Below are 20,030 nucleotides of genomic sequence, written 5' to 3' on the forward strand. Positions count from 1 at the left end.
GTATTTAGGTGCAACCTCAACCCAGACTCCAGATTCCTGACGACCTACAAAGAAGAAGGACTGCTGACCTGAAAACCCCAGCAGAGAAGAAGGAAGACGACAACTGCTTTGGCCCCAGCCCTACCGGCCTGTCTCCTACTTCAGAGAACCTGCACCACAGCGACGCATCCTGCGGGCCCAGTGACCTCTGCTGACTCAGAAGACTGCCCTGCACCCAGGAAGGATCAAGAACTCCTGTGGACAGCGGACCTGTCCAACCAAGAAAGAAGAAACTATCTTTAAAGTGACTCCCACCTCACTCCAGAAGCATGAGTCCCCAACATTCTGCACTCGACGCCCCCGGCCCGTGTCCAGAGAAACCAACTATCCAGAGAGGACCCCTAGGTGACTCTGACGTGTCCACCCTGGGCTGACCTCCCAGCACCCCCACGACGACGCCTGCAGCGGGAATCCCGAGAACCCCCTGACCGCGACTGCCCGGGACCAAGATATCCGATGCCTGGAAGAAGCAGTGCACCCACAGCCCCCAGACCCATGAGAACCCGACCACCGGTGCAGCAACGACCAGCATGCGGCCCTCACTCTTGCCCAGTCGGTGGCTTGCCCGAGAGGCGCCCCTGTGCCCTGCCTGCAGCGCCTAAGTGACCCCCGGGTCCCTCCATAGAGTTCTATTGAGAACCTGACACCCTGTTGGCACACTGCACCCAGCCGCCCGTGCCGCTAAGGGTGTGGTTTTTGTGCCTACTTGGGACCCATCCAGTACTCCTCCAAACCCCCCTGGTCTGCCCTCCGACAACGCGAGTACTTACCTGCAAGCAGATTGGAACTTTAGTACCCCCTGCACCTGACGGGCCCTGTGTTGCTGGTGCTAGGTGTTTGAGATGGCCTTGAACCCCCAACGGTGGACTACCTATACCATGGAGATTGAATCCGTAGGTGTGGTACATACCTCTTAAACTGTACGGTACTTACCTCCCCCAGGAACTGTTGAAAATTGCACTGTGTCCACTTTTAAAATAGCTTTTTGCCATTTTAATGAAAACTGTGTACAATATTGAATCGATTCCAAGTCTCAACTGTTACTATGCAAAGTACTATTCATTTAGTGTACTTACCTGCTAAATTAATCTTGTGGTTCTAAAAATAAATTAACAAAATAATATTTTTCTATATAAAAACCTATTGACCTGGAGTTAAGTCATTGAGTGTGTGTTTTCACTTATTGCTTGTGTGTGTACAACAAATGCTTAACACTACCCTCTGATAAGCCTAACTGCTCGACCACACTACCACAAATAGAGCATTAGCATTATCTATTATTGCCTCTGTTAAGCCCCTGGGGAACCCCTGGTCTCTGTGCACCCTATATCTCATTTTGATATAGTATATATATAGAGCTAGCTTCCTATAGGTCCCCACTGAGTCATTATTGGAAGCCTGAGATCACAGCCTAAGCATCTTTGATGATTTGCACTGCAAGACAATACACAAAATACAGAAACAAACATTAATCAAACAAGTATATTTTTATATATTTATTTATAGTAGTATTTATAAAGCGCACTGTGACCATAACAGGTATCCTGGCTCTAAAGCGTCTGCAAGGCTAAAAGAAGCAGAACAGGGGAGGTAATCAGTAGCCACAACAGACATCTAATAAGGAAGCAAGAATGTCTTCAAAGGTTTTCTGAACTTTGACAGTTCTGGTTGCCTCTCAGTGAGCTTGGCAATGCATTCCACAGCTGAGCAGCTTTGAAAGAGAAAGTTCGTCCTCCCAGCCGGGCTCTTTGAAATCTCTGCTGACACACCAAATTAGCAGAAACGGAGCTCAAAGATCTGCTTAGCACATATCTCTGAAATTTATTTTGCAGAATTACCAAACCTTTTCTCTGAAGTGCCTTGAACACCAGACACATTGCTTTGAAAAGTATCCTCTTATCTGTTGGGAGCCAATTAAATTCCTTGAGTGCATTTGAAACGGAGGATCTACAGGGTACACTCAGTGCCAACTTACCAGCAGCTGATTGTATTCTTTGGAGACTTTTGATCTAAAAATCAGGTGCCCGCAGAAAGTTGGCATTCCAATAATCCAGCCGTCCCAATATAACACATCTGGTGAGTGTGGCTCTAGCAGATGTTGGCAGAACCGGGAATATCTTTCTGAGGCTTCGCAATAAAAAGAAACAGGCATCAGCCACCTTGGACACATGCTTTTCTGATAAGAGATGGGCATCAAACATAACACCTAAATTCTGCACACCATCAGAAGCCTTCATTGCAGTGTCTGGAGGCAGCGGCCAGAAATTCAGTGGTAACGGTAAAAGGTCATTATTTGGGGCACATCAAAGAAACCATTCAATTTTTGAGATTTGACATTCTTCCAGTCTGCAACGTTACGCAAAAAAGAGGAGATCTCATCCTCTTGATTAAGAGATATGATTTATTGCGTATCATCCACATAATTAATAACCAAGATATTATGACTTTTAAAAAGAGAGATTAATGGTTTCATTTCTACATTGAGTAGGATTGGGCTCAAGGCTGATCCCTGAAGAACTCCTTGTTTTAGTTCTCTAAATACTGAGCGATGCGGGGCAAGGCCACTGCCTGGCATCTGTCCCGCAAATACTAACATATCCATTTCAAAACAGGCCCACCTAACCCACAGCATTCTAACCTTCTTATGAGAGTTTTGTGGTTGACCGTATCAAATGCTGCCGATAAGTCAAACAGCACCAGAATTTCCCCCTGGTCTTTGTCCACTCTCATTTGTAGCTCCTCCATTGCACACACACGGGCCGTCCCAGTTCCGTGGCCTGGTCTGAAACCAAATTGTTCGGCTTCAAGTAAAGAGTGCTCCTCCAGGTAGCTGGATAAAACCTGGCTCACATACCTCTCCAGTCATTTGACATGGTAGGGAAGGAGAGAGATAAGCTTGAAATTACTCAGAATAGTGGGATCAGCGGAGGCTTGCTTCAGTAAAGAAGTTACCAAAGCTTTTTCCCAAGTTCTGGGCACCACTCCCATACTCAGTGATAGATTACATGGTCCTCTTAGAGGCAGGAAGAGCTCATCTTTTTACTTCTTCCATTGCTTGGCTGGTAACGGGTCTAAAAGAGATGCTGACATGGTAGTCATTGCAATGTTAAAAAAGTTCTCTTCTGTGATAGGTTCAAAATTCTCCCATCGACAGTCAGGATTTACTATAGTCTCTGTCCCAAAATACCGTACCATGTGATTTACAAGGAGATTAGTAGGCCGGGTGGCGCCATCCAGTTCGAGATAGTCTCCACTAATATCTTAGAAATCTTGCTGTCAAAGAAGATTGCCAAATCATCACACAATCTTTTGTGAAGGAATAATCATTTTATTCAGGCATTGGGGATTAGATAATTCCCGAAGAGTTTCAGACATCTTTTTCATACTGTTAGATGATAGGAAGATGGCATTCGTATAAAATTCAGCTTTTGCCTCTCTTAACTCCTTCTTATATTTGTAAAGTGCTGTTTTCAACGCCAGCTTAGCCACCTCAGAATAGACTCTCCGCTATTTTCTTTCCAATTGTTTACAAACCAGTTTAGAGGCCCTATGTGATTCATTAAACCGAGGAGCAGAGGGCAGGATCTTTTGTCTCTGAGTGAGAGGTATGCGATCATCCAATATATTGGTAATTCTGTCATTAAATTTAATGAAGTTCGACTCTATAGAGGTATTATTGTCCCTAATGTTTGAAAAGTCAAACACAGTTCCCGGCTGGGACTTTGACAACTTGTGCCATGCTCAAATGAGTTTGACTAAATTGGGCACATTAGGTCGACACCCAAGTTCATGCGTAAGCATATTGAATACATTGAATGCATGGTCCGTCCACGACAATGACAGGATATTATTAACCGTAATTAAATTCTCAGTAGCAAATATGAGGTCTAAGGGTTGGCCACATTGATGGGTGGGCCCATGTACGAGTTGCTTAAGACCAGCAACTTCACTTGTGGTCCACAGCTCCCTCCCTACCACGGGCAATACTTCATCAGCCCGACAATTGAAATTGCCCAATATCACAAGGTTAGCATGCACCAAAGTTAAGTTAGAGATGACTTCTATGAGAGTAATAATGTGTGATGAGGGTGAATCCGGAGGCCTCTAACATAGCGCCCAGGCAAGCACACTGCCTCTCTTCGTTCTCAGAGAAAAGCCCATGACCTTAATGCTTTCGGTATTATCCACTGAAAACACCTGAAAATCCCATTTGTCTTGGAAAAGCCTCCTCTTTTCAAGATGCGTGATTTGTGTAAAATTTGAAGCCTGCTGGGCATGGAATATCTAAATCCAATGTCAATTCCATAGATGTCCAGGTTTCAGTAATAAAGAAGTCAAATTTTTCTAATTCAAGCAATAAACAGATTTCCGTAGAGTGCTTCACTAAGGATCTAGCATTGTGTAAGATAGGATTGTCCACTATCTTTCACCTGGTGGTCCATGACCTTGGCTGCTCCCTCTTTCAGAGACACTGATTTAACCATCTTACCAGATTCAACAAAACTTTCCTGTCCTAAAGGGTTTAGCGGACTACCCTTTCCGTCCCATACTGCCATCAACTTCTCTGGTGCCTGTAAAATGGCCTTAATCATATCAAAAGAGAAGGACTGCTGAGATGTAAACAGCATTTCAATGGGACAAGATTCACACACCTTATCACTTATATAAGACAGGGTAATCATCCGTAGCTCACCTCACACTTACCAATTGATCTTTCGTATAGATAATCATTATGGGGGTTATTACAACTTTGGAGGAGGTGTTAATCCGTCCCAAATGTGACGGATATACCACCAGCCGTATTACGAGTTCCATAGGATATAATGGACTCGTAATACGGCTGGTGGTATATCCGTCACTTTACCGTCACTTTTGGGACGGATTAACACCTCCTCCAAAGTTGTAATAACCCCCTATGTCTGGGGAGAGTCGGGCAGTGTGTCTGGTCGTGAGCTCATTCGTAGCGTGGATGAGCGCAGACGGGCTTGCCTTTTGCGCGCCTTCGGCGCTCTTGCACCAGCCCTGCTAATTTTATAGCCTCCACAACTCGACTGCAACCCGAAAAAGCTGTCAGAAAATGGCAGTCCCGCTCTAACCGGCACGGACGCAGCCAAGGTTTAAAATCCAATATTCCTCAAAACAGCGATTGTGGTCAAAAGGTAAAATCATGAATTTTTCACAACAATGTGCAAAAGTAGCAATAAAGTGCTTCTCCTTACTCCTTGCAACTCGTTCTGTGCGGTTGCGCCAGCCCTGCTATTTTTATATCACCATCAACTCGACTGCAACCTGAAGCAGCTGTTAGAAAATAGCGGTCCTGCTCTAACCGCACGGACGCAGCCACAGTTTAAAATCCAAGTACACAAATGATGAAATATTTTGTGAACTTCACGAACCTATGAAAAATCAAAATCTTAACTTCAATTGGATGGTTGAAGCTTTTCTAAATTCAGTTGATGTCACTTATAATCCATACTATATTCTGTTTGTTGCACTTGCTCCCAGGAATCAACCTGAGTTAATTTTTAGCCTCCAATTTCAAATTCCTTCACATTTAAAGAACATTTTAAAATGTTCAGTTTTACATTTTGCTTCTTTATTTATATACACTTTGGCCCTCATTCTGACCTTGGCGGTCGGCGGAGAGACGGCGGTCGGACCGCGAACAGACCAGCGGTCAGAAAAATGGCATTCTGACCGCGGCGGTCACCGCCGCGATCGACCGCCACTTCCCCACTCCGACCGCCACGGCGGTCATGACCGCCGGGCTGGAGTTTGCGCACTCCGGCCCGGCGGTCGTCCCAAGACCACCAACGGTATCATGACCCTGCCTACCGCCGCGGTTTCTGGCGGTCGGGAACCGCCATGCGAACCATGGCGGTAAGCACTATCGGGGCCAGGGAATTCCTTCCCTGGCACTGATAGGGGTCTCCCCCACCCCCCACTACCCACCCGAGTCCTCCCCCCACACCCTCCACCCCCCTGCCACCCCCCAGAGGTGGTACGAACCCCCTCCCCACCCCCACCCCGACATGCACATACATGCACCCCGACATGCACACACCCCCAACATGCACATATACACACCCCCTACACACACATACACAACGGGGACACATACCCGCACACATACATGCAGACATGCGCACCTGCCGAACAGCACACATTACCCATAGACACAGCAGCACCCCCCGCCCGCATACACGCACTCACACACCCCCTCTACACACTCACACGCACACCCCCATGCACGCCCACATCACACAACACCCCCCCTCCCCCTCCCCTCACGGACGGTCAACTTACCTTGAGCGTTGGTCCTCCGGGAGGCGACGGGAGCCATGGGGAGGTGACCGCCAACAGAACACCGCCAACAGAAGACCGCCACACAGATATGTGGGTCGTAATTCTGTGGGCGGTGTTCTGCTGGCGTGGCGGTGGAGGTTGACCAGTCTCCACTTTTCCGCCGACCGCCAGTGTGGCTGCTGGCGGTTTCCCGGCGGAACGCTCCCAGCGGTCGGAATGCGCACAGCGGCATACCGCCGCGGTCGGCGGTCTTCACCGCGGCGGTAACTCGGCGGTCTCGCGAAAAGACCGCCAAGGTCAGAATGAGGGCCTTTATCTTTTAATTTCATTTAATTGTCTTAGTAGTCGCAGACCCCCTGAGTATGCTTTGCGGACCCTTAAGGAGCCCCTGACCACAAGTTAAGGACCACTGCTCTAATGGAAACTGTAAACCTTTATCAAATACAGTATATTTATGCCATTCAGAAATCCAGGTACAAGTATAACACCGAAAGTCCGTCATCATTTCATATTTAGGCATCCCCTCGGCTGGTATTTTCTGACCCACAGTAGCAGGTATAACACACACCGCACAACTTCCTGGCTAGCTACGATCACAGCACAACTTCTTCATTAAAGAGGAAAACAATTTCAAAACCTTTCTAAATCAACTTTGAACTAAATAAAGCCTTGTCTGATGAACCTAAATAAGAAATAAGTCAACAAGTTAAAGTAAAGTTCTCACAATTAATTGCAAAAGAGCAATGAAAACAGCATACTTCATGGTACCGTTTAAAATCACAGTTCACACTAGGTAGACATCCGTCCTAGCGGAAATCCATCCTGGTTAATGCTCTTACTCCTGTACACTTAGGAGCCAAGATACACCAACCTAAATTAAACATAAAATCATAGAAAGAAAATGTGTTAGTTTAGGAAACATCCATGTGTATGCAGAGCTTTGCACTACACAACATCCTATGCAAACAAGTAAAACCACAATATCTCGAGATCTTGGATTTCGACAAATCTGATAACCAAACCAACCAATAATAGGCAAAATTAATTCACAAATATAAATAGCACATCAAAAAACCTGAGGGGCACACCATTGGTCGCATGGATGGCAGCCGGAGCCCCGAAGGGAATAGCCGGCAAACCACATTTGCAGGTGGCGCATGCATGCTGGAAGAGGTATATTCAGGGTGGACGCCACGCGCTCCCCTACTCTCCTCTAGTGCAACTAGGGGCCCTCCCGGGCTGGGCTGGGGGAGACAGAGGAAGGTCCTTGGCGGTATGGGCAGAGGCGGGCATCGAGAAGGTCGGCGATTGCTTCGAGGAAGGGAAATTAATGACCTTCGAAGAAATACGCGACCTCACAGCAGTAACCCCAGGGCAATTTATGACATACCATGCCCAATGCCACACTATAAAGAAGACATGGGGGAGAACAGGAACCCGCGACCTCCGCTGCAGTACACCATATGCTGCAATACGACGGCCAACTGCGAATAGTGTCGAACCTGTACAAAGCACTGAATAAAGAAACGGCACCCGCCCTGGGGAAGGCACTAAATAAGTGGAACGAGGTGCTCCCACTCCCGATCACACAGGAGGAATGGCCTTGTGCCCTACTACACACTAAGGGAGTATCGAGGAACCCAAGGTTCAGATACACGCAACTAAATTATCTACACCAAACGTACCTCTCTCCAGCCAGGATTAAAAGTATCTTCCCTAGCTCGGAGCCCGCTTGCCCAAGGTGCCGAGCCCCGCTGGCACATTTCTACCACATGGTATGGGACTGCCCCCTAGTGCGTGTAAAGTGGAGCGCAATAGTGGAAAAGGTATCTGAATTGACGGGCCTGGCACTCACAGTAGAGCCTAAATCCTGTTTGCTAGGCCTGAGAAATAGAGACAAAAAGCACAAGCACCTACATAAGTTTATTGATCTAGCTTTCGTAATGTACAAGAGATTGATAGCAATGAACTGGAAGTCGGCCACCGCCCCGGACCTGATGTCCTGGCACAACATGACACTAAGATGGGCCAGCGCAGAATTGATGGTGCTAAGGAACATAAAAATGGGACCCCGGCAGACGGGCAGTGAGACGTGGGAGATCCTGATAGATAGACTAGACGCCAAAAGCGACGAGAAACCGCCTTGAACTAATGCACATGAACAACTGCAAATAGTAGTCAGCCCTGACGGCTTTCCACCCTGCCCAACTAGGAACTCTTTAAATGAGAATCACCGGAATGATTGGCACCTCCCTGCGCCCGAATGTAAGCCAGGGGCATTCCATTACGATCGCCCACAGAGGAGCTGTGTTTCCACACCATAATGCAAGTTATATACCCCACACTCAACCCGCACATCCCAACCGCTCTAGATCTTCCCCCACGCAGCGCATAAGCGCCAGTTCCACAAGAGTATATACCTGATGTAGTGGAAAAGTGCCCATATTTATATTTTGGCGAGCGACTGTTCAGGAACCATTTCTGTACCCCTCATTTAATGTGCGATAATGACCTCAGTTAAGTTGTCAAGTTAATGTGTTAAACTGTGTATCAGCAACGTTATTGATTTAATATATCTATACAATGTGACTAGTAAATGTTGGAAGCAGAATTAAAGCAAAAATGTAATGCAAATATAAAAATAAAAAAAATAGCACATCAAAAATACAATGGTCAGTCCACCAGTTGAACCCACGATCAACATTCCATACTTGTCACAAAAAGCTTAACAATCCATTAAAAAACTCATACATACTTTACATATGCACAAATCATACATAAATCAGCTCACCGTATTCATAATACATTTCATATCATTCAGAAACGCACTGCAAGTCAGATCTCGCAGGGAACTCTAGCCTCAGGAGCCCCCAGTGGAGTTCCAGAAAATCCAGTGTTCTCTTGGAATGGGTATTGGAGACCGAGAATACCCTTCGGGTACCCCTTACAATGAGGAGGTACTCTTTATTATCCAACAAAACTGTACCCTAATACTTTAGGACACCCCAAATTTCAGAAAGCCCAAAATTTACCTCATATGGTTCTCCCACTAGAAATAATTGCACAAAAAGGCACCCTCCCCAGCATCATTTTAGCAGAGTATCAAAATACTTACTGGACCCACCCAATAATTGAGTTCTAGATCAGAAGGAAAAGTGTAAAGGTTTTATTACAAAAATCTCAAAATCATGTGATACAGAATAAATGCCATGAAGGCTCAAATGCAGAGTTATAGAATGCAAAAATTATTCTCAGTCAGAAATGGGCAGCAAAATCAGAAGAGGGTCAGACAGCATCCCTAATAGAATAGGAAAGTCTTCAGAAAAATTCTGTCTCAACCTCCGAATCAAGGGTTTTGTTATACATCAGTCTTAACAAATTAGCTAGCCCAGCAAATTCATCATAGTATGATCGTAAGTAACAACTCTTTAAGGGGGGCCTGGCCAAGACGGCGGCCACATCGGATGCTCGTTGAGTGAGCTCCGTTCAGGCCCAGCTAACATCTTGTTTAATCATGGCCCGCTGACCACAACATCCACCTTCTGGCTTCCCTCTGTGGGCAAGGGGCAGCTGCACCTGAACCTGAATAGCCAATATTGTTGGAGCCAGCATCGACAGGTACCTACCCTTTGCCTCCTGCCCGGACTGAGTTGAGACCAACTGATGCTGGCCACCAGGGCTGGATCTCACCTTGCCGGTGAGCTCACTCCGGGGTGCTTGATATTTACAAAGGGAGCATGCAGGTGAGGCAGAGCCCTGCTCATGACTGGTGCCAACCATATCTGTGGCCTGTTCCAGGCCTGCTTCCCCTTTTCCATAGAGTTGCGAACAGCTAGTGTCCCAGAACTGTCCCCAACCTTGCTGTTGAGATTGCGCCAGGGGTGTTTGGTGAGACCAGCTGGGGATGGTGCGTGCCACCAATCGCCAGGACTCAGGCCCTCAACAGGGTGCACCTGAGGACAGTGAGTAACCCCGCTCATGGGAGGAGGTGGTGGCATGGCCGGTGCAGAAGCTGAGTCTCCGAGTGCTGTGAAATGTCAGCAAGACTGTCCATCAGGGCCTGTGGCCGCAGTGTCGTTGGGGCCAGGCTGGAGTGGTGCTGTCTCTGAATTGGGACGGGAAAGGAAAAATCGCATTGGAGACAGACATGGGGTGTGCTTCCAGGAACGTGACCCCCAGCTGCCCTACCAGCCCTACCAGCCCCATGGCGCAATTGCCTCAGTAGCAGCCTTACTTGGAGTGAGCAGGCTTAACTCAACTGATGGGTACACTCCTATGAAAGTGCCGACTCGCCGCAGCCCTGGAGCGGAAAGTGCCTCCCTGTGGATGCTTGGCTGTACTACTGGGGCCCCACATCCAACCTACCACATTGAGGGGCATCAGGGGACTCCATCTGTGCCCCCAGGTAGGGAAGGGGCACTGCATGGCTTACCAGTGCCTCTGATGGTAGAGCGCCTGAGTGGTTCGGCTTCCACAGACACTCACATGGGCCTGACCCCCTTGGCCCCTGCTTGAAGGACATCCCCTGCTCGAAGACCCTTTTTTGAACTAGGGGTGTGCAACGGGGGGGACCCCAGCATCGAAGATAACCTGTACCACTTTGCTGGGGAGACTTATGTGGCTTCCACGCATGCTCTGGGTCAGGTCATGACTGTCTCGCCACCCCTCAAAGAGGTATTAGTCCATGCTACTGCACTGGAGGTGAGTGACACATGGAACGAGTCTTCCTGGACCTGATCTTGTGCTCTTACCCCGAGAGCCTGCCTGGCTGGTGATTTGTCCATTTTTGGGGGCCTTGTGCTCGGTCTTACTGGTAGCATTCAATATACCATATGGCTGCACTCCGGATCATTTCCCCTCATCTGCGGGCTCTACCTCCTTGAACCAGCACTGGCGGTCCTGACTTGCGTGGGAGGCTTGCCGATTGTGAGACACCACCGGAGTTGCTGGGCTCCGTGGGTGTCTCCTCCTCACTGAGCGCTGTGCCACCCTACACTGTGACATCTCCCCACACCACTGTGCGGACCCCCAGAAGGGCCCCTTGTCCTACTAATACCATGAATGACAACGTCTCCTAGGATGCACAAACTAAGTCACACCACCTCGGCTGAGGTATGAGAGGCCCGGGCTGTAAGTCCCCAGGACCTGATGGACCAAGTGGACGAAACAGAATCTGCATTGACCTCTATGGGCCCTAGTGGGAAAGAACTACATGCCAAGTTGCTCACCATGCAGGAATCAATCAATCATTCAATCAGGATTTATAAAGAGCAGCAAATCACCTGTGAGGGTATCAAGGCACTGGAGTTGCTAATAGCTTTGCCATGGTTTGTTCATTCGAACAGCCATATCCTGGGTCCTTTCCTGAATTCCCGGAGCGATGTGGCATTCCTGAGGTGCAGGAGAAGGTCATTCCAAGCTCTGGCCTCCAGGTGACAGAAGGAGAGTCCTCTGCTTTTTGATCGGTGGATCCGGTGTGGGGGGGCGGAGTCTGCAAGGAAGAGGGAGGCGGATCACAGGTGTCTGGTCGGATGGTGGAAGGTCATTAGTTTGTTTATGTTTGCTGGTCCTTCGTTGTGCAGGGCTTTATATGTGTGGGTCAGCATCTTGAACTGGCATCTCCTCTGGATCGGGAGCCAGTGTAGCTTCTTGAGGTTCTGGGTGATGTGAGTCCGCCTAGGTAGGCGAAAGATGAGTCTTGCTGCTGAGTTTTATATTGTCTGTAGTCTCTTCAGGAGGCCTGTAGTGATTCCTATTTAATGAGTGTTACCATAGTCCAGCATGCTGGTGATGACGGCTTGAGTGATGGTGCTTTTGGTGTTGATTGGGAGCCACCTGAAAATCCTAAGGAGCATGTGTAGAGTGTGGAAGCAGGCGGATGGGACTGCTTTTACCTGTTTCTGCATGAATAACTTACTGTCCAAGATGATGCAGAGGTTGCAGGCGTGGTCTCTTGGGGCGGGGGAAGGGCCGAGGGGGAGGAAGAAATGAGCTCCTTGCATTGTTGCACAGAGGATGCTGAAGGGTGCTCACAGTGCAACAGCATTCACTTCCTGGGCATCCCGTAACGGCTGAGCACCCCAGTGCCGAGCTCTTCCTAGAAAACTGGCTGATGACCACTGGGCTGGATAACAAGGTCCCCAAGCTGTTCTCTGTGTAGCGGGTGCATCATGTTCTGGGGCGCCTACCACCTACCTAAGCCCCGCCTTACCCTCTCATTGCACGTTTCCTTAACTACTGGGACCTGATCTTACAGAGCTTTCGCGCAGAGGGCCCCTTGAGCTTTGAGAACACAGATATCTCAGCATATCCAAATTCCACGATCGAGGTTCAGCTTCTCTGGAGCTCCTACCTGAAGATGCCACGCCGCCTTTGGGAGCTGCAACTTCGCTACGCCTTATTATTCTCCGCAAAGCTTAAAGTCATAGACTGCAAATACTGCCACATCTTATCACCTGAGAATGTATGGACTTGGCTCCATGCAAAAGGCCTTGTGGTTATGGCAGAGACTGATCGCACAGACTTGGACTGCGTGACCCCGCGACCCAAACATAGGAGTCCGAGAGTGGCACGGATGAGACCCACCCAGCACAAGGTGGCTGAGGTCCAGAGTCACACGGTAGAGGCGGCCACCCTGCACAGCTCGAACCCTTTCACAGCCCTGCGATCTGAACCAATATTGGACTCTGGCTCAGACACTGGTGCCACCGGATCTTCTGTCACAAGCGGCACATCTGACCCTAAATTTACACCAATTTATACCACGCTCGACCAGTGACCTAATATGAACTTTACTTCACGTATGCCCCCCCCCCTCTTGCGTGAAGTGGTGCACTCTGGCCCTCCTGCAGTGAGAGAGCGCCAGCTAGGAGTGACAGGCCAGTGGGTGGGTCCATTGGAATGGGCCATGAAAACGGGCACCAGCTTTGACTGCCGCCGCACACGTACTCCAACGAGGACTTGTTTGTATGTGTTTCATTATTGTTTCTGTTTCACAGTTGGGGATTTTTGGACGGGGACACACATGACACACTGTCCTGGGGGGGAATACAGCTTTTATGCCTTGCTGCTGTTCAGGTATGCATTTTGGTTTTGTGGAATTTGCTTGTGGGTCTGCTATGCACACAGGTGTTTCCAGGGAACACCCTCCCTGGGTCTGGATGGTCTCTCTAACAGTGGAGCAACATCAATGCTGTACGGGGAGGGGCGCCATATTCTACACCGCACCCCCACTGATAATTCATAGGATGGGATCAATGACTGGCACACCCCAGAGTACCACATCCTTGTGTGGAATGTGTGTGGCATGGCCACCCGTGCTAAACGCTACCACGCATATATGTATACCTTAAGCACCAGTGTATTCACATTGCCATGCTGCAAGAAGCATCCCACACCACCAAAGCTACAAAAGATGTGCACAAAATGGAGGAGGCAGGTTTATGGCACATCTGTGTCAACGTATGGTAGGGGACTGCTCATTTGGATCGCACCTGGGGTCCTGTTTGTACTGAACACACACAGAGTAGTCATAGATGGACAGTTTGTGATTTTAGAGGTCCAACTCAATGGGGCTCCCCTTACATTGGTAGCATATATGTTCCCAACATCAATCAGTCGGGTTTCCTAGACATGCTCACACCGTCGCTTTTACGAGATCCCTATACCCGGGACTCTGGGGAGGTGACTTTAATTTTGTGCCCAATGTTGATCTTGACCATTTCTCCTCTCCCCTGAATGCTGCCACAATGGTCTGCACCACACAGCATTTTCGTGCATGGACCACACACCTACGCTTACACGATGCCTGGTGACTCGGACATCAGACCCACCCTGAATACTCGTTTACCTCCCCACTTCATGATGTTCGCATTAGGACCAACCTTTTCCTTTGCATGGAATAACTGAGCCCCCTCACCACCTATCAGACCACTGCCTGTTACTAGTCACCCTTAGGTGTGGCAGACAACGCCCCAATATACCCATGTAGCGGTTGCAAATGGAGGCACTATCTGACGTTCCATTCCTTGAGGAGCTGGCACAGTGCATCACACAATACTTCAAGCTTAACAAGGGTACTGCTTCGACCCAGGCTCTAGAGTGGGATGCACAAAACATTGTCACACGCTGCCACTGCTTGGCGTCTACTTGGGGGATACGACGTCACTTGGTAGGCGAGTTGACCGCCATTGAGCAAGAGTTACGACCCCTGCAGGTGAGGGTGACTACTAGCACAGTTCGGCTGACCAATTCCAGCAGCTGCGTATGCAATGGTCCGAAGCTCTCCTGAGTAAACACGACTACCAGTGCCGCACAACCCTGCAGCATGTCGAGGGGGATCCATAAAGGAGGATCAGCGTAGTGCTCCGCCTAGATCAGCGGTCTTCAAAGTGTGGGTCGCGACCCCCACGGGAGTCGTGAAGTCAATCAAAGGGGGTCGCGCATCCCCGGTCGCACTTCTGCTGCCTGGAACTGCCTTGAACTGGAATCCAAAACGTTTGCTCTTCGTTTTAGATTCCAGAGAGTGGCATCTCAAGGGGCTCTCTGATTGGAGGACGTTGGAAAATAATGAAACGTCATTGACGACTGTCCTCCAATCAGAGAGAATGCAGGATGAAAACCAGGAAATGCCGGGAACTGGGGCCATAAATACGAAGCTGTGCAATGCTTTGTAGAGAAGATTTTTTTTTTTTCCCCACTGCCTTGCACTCCGTCCTGCTGCCTTTCCTGGACTTCATTCCTGCAGAACTGGTAAGTAGCACACCTCTCCTTCACGATCTGCTGAAAACCAAATCGGCGTTATTCTATGTGATTTCATAATTCGAAGCAGGGGAGGTGTGAAAGCCCTCCTTCGATTCTTTCAGTATGGACACACTTTTAAAAACTTTACAGAGACCGGTATTTACAAACAGTATTAATAAAGTTCTCCGTTGTGAGCGGTAGCGTACATGAACTAATGCTTCGACAGCGTGTAATTTTATACGACTACATCTTTCAGTTAATTTCAAAAGGTGAATTCAGACCATTCTACAAAGCACGCTCAGTGAATACAAGCCTTTTGGTTGACTTTTATAACATCAATTAAACATTCTTAAAATCAGTTCATTTGTATGGATGGCACTTTCATAGCAATGTAAGTATTAGTAATGTATTTCCCTTTAATAAAAAGATTAGGTTCGATCTGATGTGTGCTGCTTCTATCGGGAGTGAAAGTCATTCCAAACGTGTAGAGATGGCCTAAAGCCGTCAAGCAGAAACAAGTTTATCATATCGTAAGTGGCCAATAACTAACTGTTAGCCTGCCGAGCCTGAGTATGCCTATTCCAATTGAAAGGAGCAGCAGTTTAACAAAGGCGTCCTAGAAAACACAAACAGGCGGCATCTTACTTGTAACTGCATTTTGTTTTTGCTTTCAGTTGTACATATGTTTGTTTTTCCTTTCCCAACTGATTTGCCTCATAATAAGGCATAGATGAGTCATAGGACTGTGCTCGAGAGTCTTCCAAGTGCCGATGCAGGTGTCTATCTGCCCCTTCTGTGTACATTTGCCGTCTCTCTGTTTTATCTCCCTGCCTCGGTTTGGGAGTCGGATGTGGCTTTCACAAGGTAACGACAGAACTGACAGCGCCTAATAAATCATGTGTATCGCTGTGCTGAAAACCCGGGGACTGCTTGTACATTGACAAATATAGCTGACAGCCTGAGTCCTCACCTGGTTGTTGGGAGGAGGGGGTATTCCAAGAAAGGGAAAGACATACTGAGAAAGTGAGATCTCTAGGAGTTCTTAAAAAAGAAGAGAGGCTTGCCAACTATCCCAACCAATAAAATTGCACATGCAGAGTGGCAAGAGAGGAAACAAATCTAGTCAGATTGGCACAGATGTACTATTTAACGTAAGCAAAAACCAGGTCTCAATTTGTGGGCAGTATATTTTCAATCAGGAAAAAAAACAGTAGCAGATTGAGGTGCTGGTTCTTTGGATGTTTGTGGCAAGGTTTATTTGCTATTTGTAGGATTGTAGGATGCTGGCCTTTAGATAGGAGCAAAACTTTGGGTTGTTATGTGCAGGTGTTGGGTTTTGGTTACAGATTGTGAATACCAGGGTGTTAGGCGCTAGTTGATATTTTGTTATGTGTTGGTTGTTGCATTGATATTTGCTGCTTTATGTGTACTGATGCTGACAACTGCATTTTTCTTTATTGAATGTGCAAATTGTTTTTGCAGAGTTCATAGGTGATGCTTTTTGCTAGGTGCAGGCCCTTGCATTGTTTGGTGCCATATTATGATATATAATGTGAAAACATCCGTACGCACATGTAGTAAACCATCTGGAGTAATGGGTCCAGAATAGGGCCTTTCACTGCAAGGCAAGACTCTGGCGGTATTCTTTAGTAACTTTTGAACAGCTTGTCCAGGGGCAAGAGGAAGCATTTTTTGTTAACATTTGCAGATTATGCAGCAGACAATTATTTGTCTTGCAAATGTGTAAAATTCTTAATTATGTGGAAAAGTAGAAAAACAAAATTGCGTAATTCCAGTGCCCTGCCTATGGAGGACACAGAGTACCAGCATAGATTGGTAGTTTTCTTTTGGGTTGTCTCTTTACATTCAAAATCTAGACCTCTTGCCACTGGACATCACCTGCATGCAGCTACCCATCCACCTCTGCTCCAGAGGACCTGCTTATGCAGTGCTTAATTTGTAAATAAAAACGTGTCGGTGCCCAAAGCCCTCCTCCTCAACATGCGGCTGCTGCAATTTCTGTTTTAATCACGTGGAAGGAACTGACTGTGTTATTTGTGTTTTTAAAGAAAATAAGATTTTGAACTTTGGAATTTTGTACCGTAGGTCAAACACACATTTGCCATGGATCGTTTCCTGCTGCAAAAAGATGGTAGGGCATTCAAACGAAAGGCTGAAACAGACGGTGAGAAAAGACCCGGAAAAATTAGGTCATATGATACCTCCTACCTGAATTTTGGATTCACCTGCATCACCATAAATGGCGAAATCAGGCCACAGTGTGTGGTTTGTGGCATGACCTTGGCTAACGAAAGTCTGAAACCAAACAAATTAAAGCGTCACTTGGAAACTACACATGGGTTACTGGTAGGAAAAAATACAGATTTGTTTGCCAGAAAGCTGGAAGACATCATCCACCAAAAAGACCCTGTGAAAAATCTGGTCTCCACGCCAACAAATGCCTTGAAAGCATCTTACCAAGTGGCATACCACATTGCCAAAAACAAAAAGCCTTTTACAGATGGGGAAAAAGTGATTCTTCCAGCAATTCTTGACATGGCCAGGACAGTGCTTGGTGAAAAAGCAGGGGAGAAGTTTAAAATGGTACCCATCTCAGACACAACAGTTTGCCGTTGCTTCTCTGACATGTCAGAGGACATCCACAGACAACTCATAGCACGCTTGAAATCCAGTTTGTTTGCTTTGCAATTGGATGAAGCAACTGACTTATCCAAGGAAGCTCATTTAATTGCTTATGTCCGATACTGCCACAAAACTGTAATATTGGAAGATTTTTTATTCTGTAAACCAATCAAGGGACATGCAACATCAGCTGCCCTGTTTGATATTCTCAATGACTTCCTGTGCTCCAATGACTTAAATTGGGATAGCTGTGTTGGGATCTGTACCGATGGTGCTCCTTCCATGTGTGGGGCTAGGGCAGGCCTAAAAGCTAAAGTGTTGAAAGTGGCTCCTCATATTCTATGGACCCACTGTATGATACACCGGGAAGCCCTTGCAGTCCGAAACATGGATAGAGAACTTGGGGAAGTGTTGAATTATGCTGTGAAAATTGTTAATTTCATAAAGGCACACCCAACTAGAGCTCGTCTGTTTGCAATTGTATGTGCCGAAATGGGAGCCGAACATGATGGTTTGCTTTTCCATACAGAAGTCCGATGGTTATCCACAGGGAAGGTTCTGAATCTTATTTTTGAATTAAGAAACAAAGGACGACAGTTCCTTCTGGATGTGGACCCCTACAAAGCAGAACAGCTATGTAATTAATCCCTGTTGGCTTGTGCTTTTAGCATACCTTGCAGACATCTTTGATAAATTAAATTACTTGAATTTGTCTTTGCAAGGAGATGAAAGTACGTCTTTCACCATGTACAAAAAAACATCTGCCTTCAAGAAGAAACTGGAGTTGTGGAGAAGACTAATTCAAGATGGCCTGCTTGAGGCATTCACCTGTTTAGCAGAAGCTCTTGAGGACACAGGATATGAATTTGAAAGTGCTGCTGAGGTCATAATAAATCACTTTACTTCTCTCAGGGACAGTTTAGAAAAGTACTTTCCTGAGGAAACTGATCATGTCAATGACTGGGTCTTTCAACCTTTCCTAGTGGGTGCAGGTACTCGTCTTCCAGTGCACCTTCAGGAAGACCTATTTGAGGTCCAGAGTGACCGTATTCTCCAGATGCAGTTCAACAAAATCTAATTGGGAGAATTTTGGCTGGCAATGCCTGAAGAACATTCAGGTTTGTCAAAAATTGCAGTCAAGGTTCTTCTGCCTTTTAGCTCATCATATTTATGTGAGATTGGGTTCTCATCATTGGCAGTATTAAAGAAGAAGTACTGTTCAAGACTAGAGGTGGAGCACAACCTGAGGATGTCAGTAGCAAGAATACATCCACAAATTGACCGTCTCTCTGGAGAAAAACAGGCACACCCATCACACTAGTTCAGAAATGTGTTATCATCCAAATAAGTTTTGTTAAATTATGTTTTGATTGGGAAAAATAAAGTACCATTGTATATTTTTGGGGACTTCTTTTGGTAGATTTTTTTTTTGAACTGTGTAGTAAGTCTCTGACTCCAAACCACAGTCACCCACAAACCTTTGATTTGCTAAATACTATCTAATAATATTCCCTTACCATAAAATGGATATTGGGGGCGTTTATGCTTGTCGCTGATGAGGAGTATCAAGTTCTAGAATTTTGTTTTGACAGGAAGGGGTCCTCACACCTGAAAACTTTGACAAGAGGTTCCCGGCATCCAAAAGTTTGAAGACCTCTGGCCTAGATGATGGTATGATCATCACCTCTCAGCCAGCCATTAATACTACCTTTCGCGAACACTACCGAAAGCTGTACACGGCATCAGCTCCCCTAGACCTGGAATGTGCACATAGCTTCTTCCTGCTGATGCCCAGTCACCGACAGGCTGCCTATTGAATATTACGCATCCTTTCCCACTCAAGCTACTCTAAACCTGCTAAACATGTTTACCGAGGCCAACACGTTGGGACACCTCCCAGTCTCGCTCTGGAGGCAGTGATAGTGGTCATTCCTACATCGGGCAGAGACCCAGTTGATCGTTGCTTCTACCATCCTTTATCATTACTGAATCTCGACTGTAAGATTCTGGGTAGAGTGCTAGCGAGGTGTTTCCTCCCAACAATTAATGATCTTGTCCATGTTGACCAGTCGAGATTCATACCAGGGCGAAGAATGTTCACCAACATTCATCACCTTTTATGCCTCATCCATGACACTCCCGTGGATGCCTTCGGGCAGCTTCATAATTTAAAGAAGCATTAGACTGGGTGCCCACTCTCCCTGCTCATGTTTGCCCCGTCGCCATGAAACCGCTGTTCACCATCTTCGCCAGCGTGCGCAGGCTTGGCGCATCCTGGAGCTGCGTGTCTACCATGTCAT

The sequence above is a fragment of the Pleurodeles waltl genome, chromosome 11 (genome assembly GCF_031143425.1).
Source record: "Pleurodeles waltl isolate 20211129_DDA chromosome 11, aPleWal1.hap1.20221129, whole genome shotgun sequence".
NCBI lineage: Eukaryota > Metazoa > Chordata > Amphibia > Caudata > Salamandridae > Pleurodeles > Pleurodeles waltl.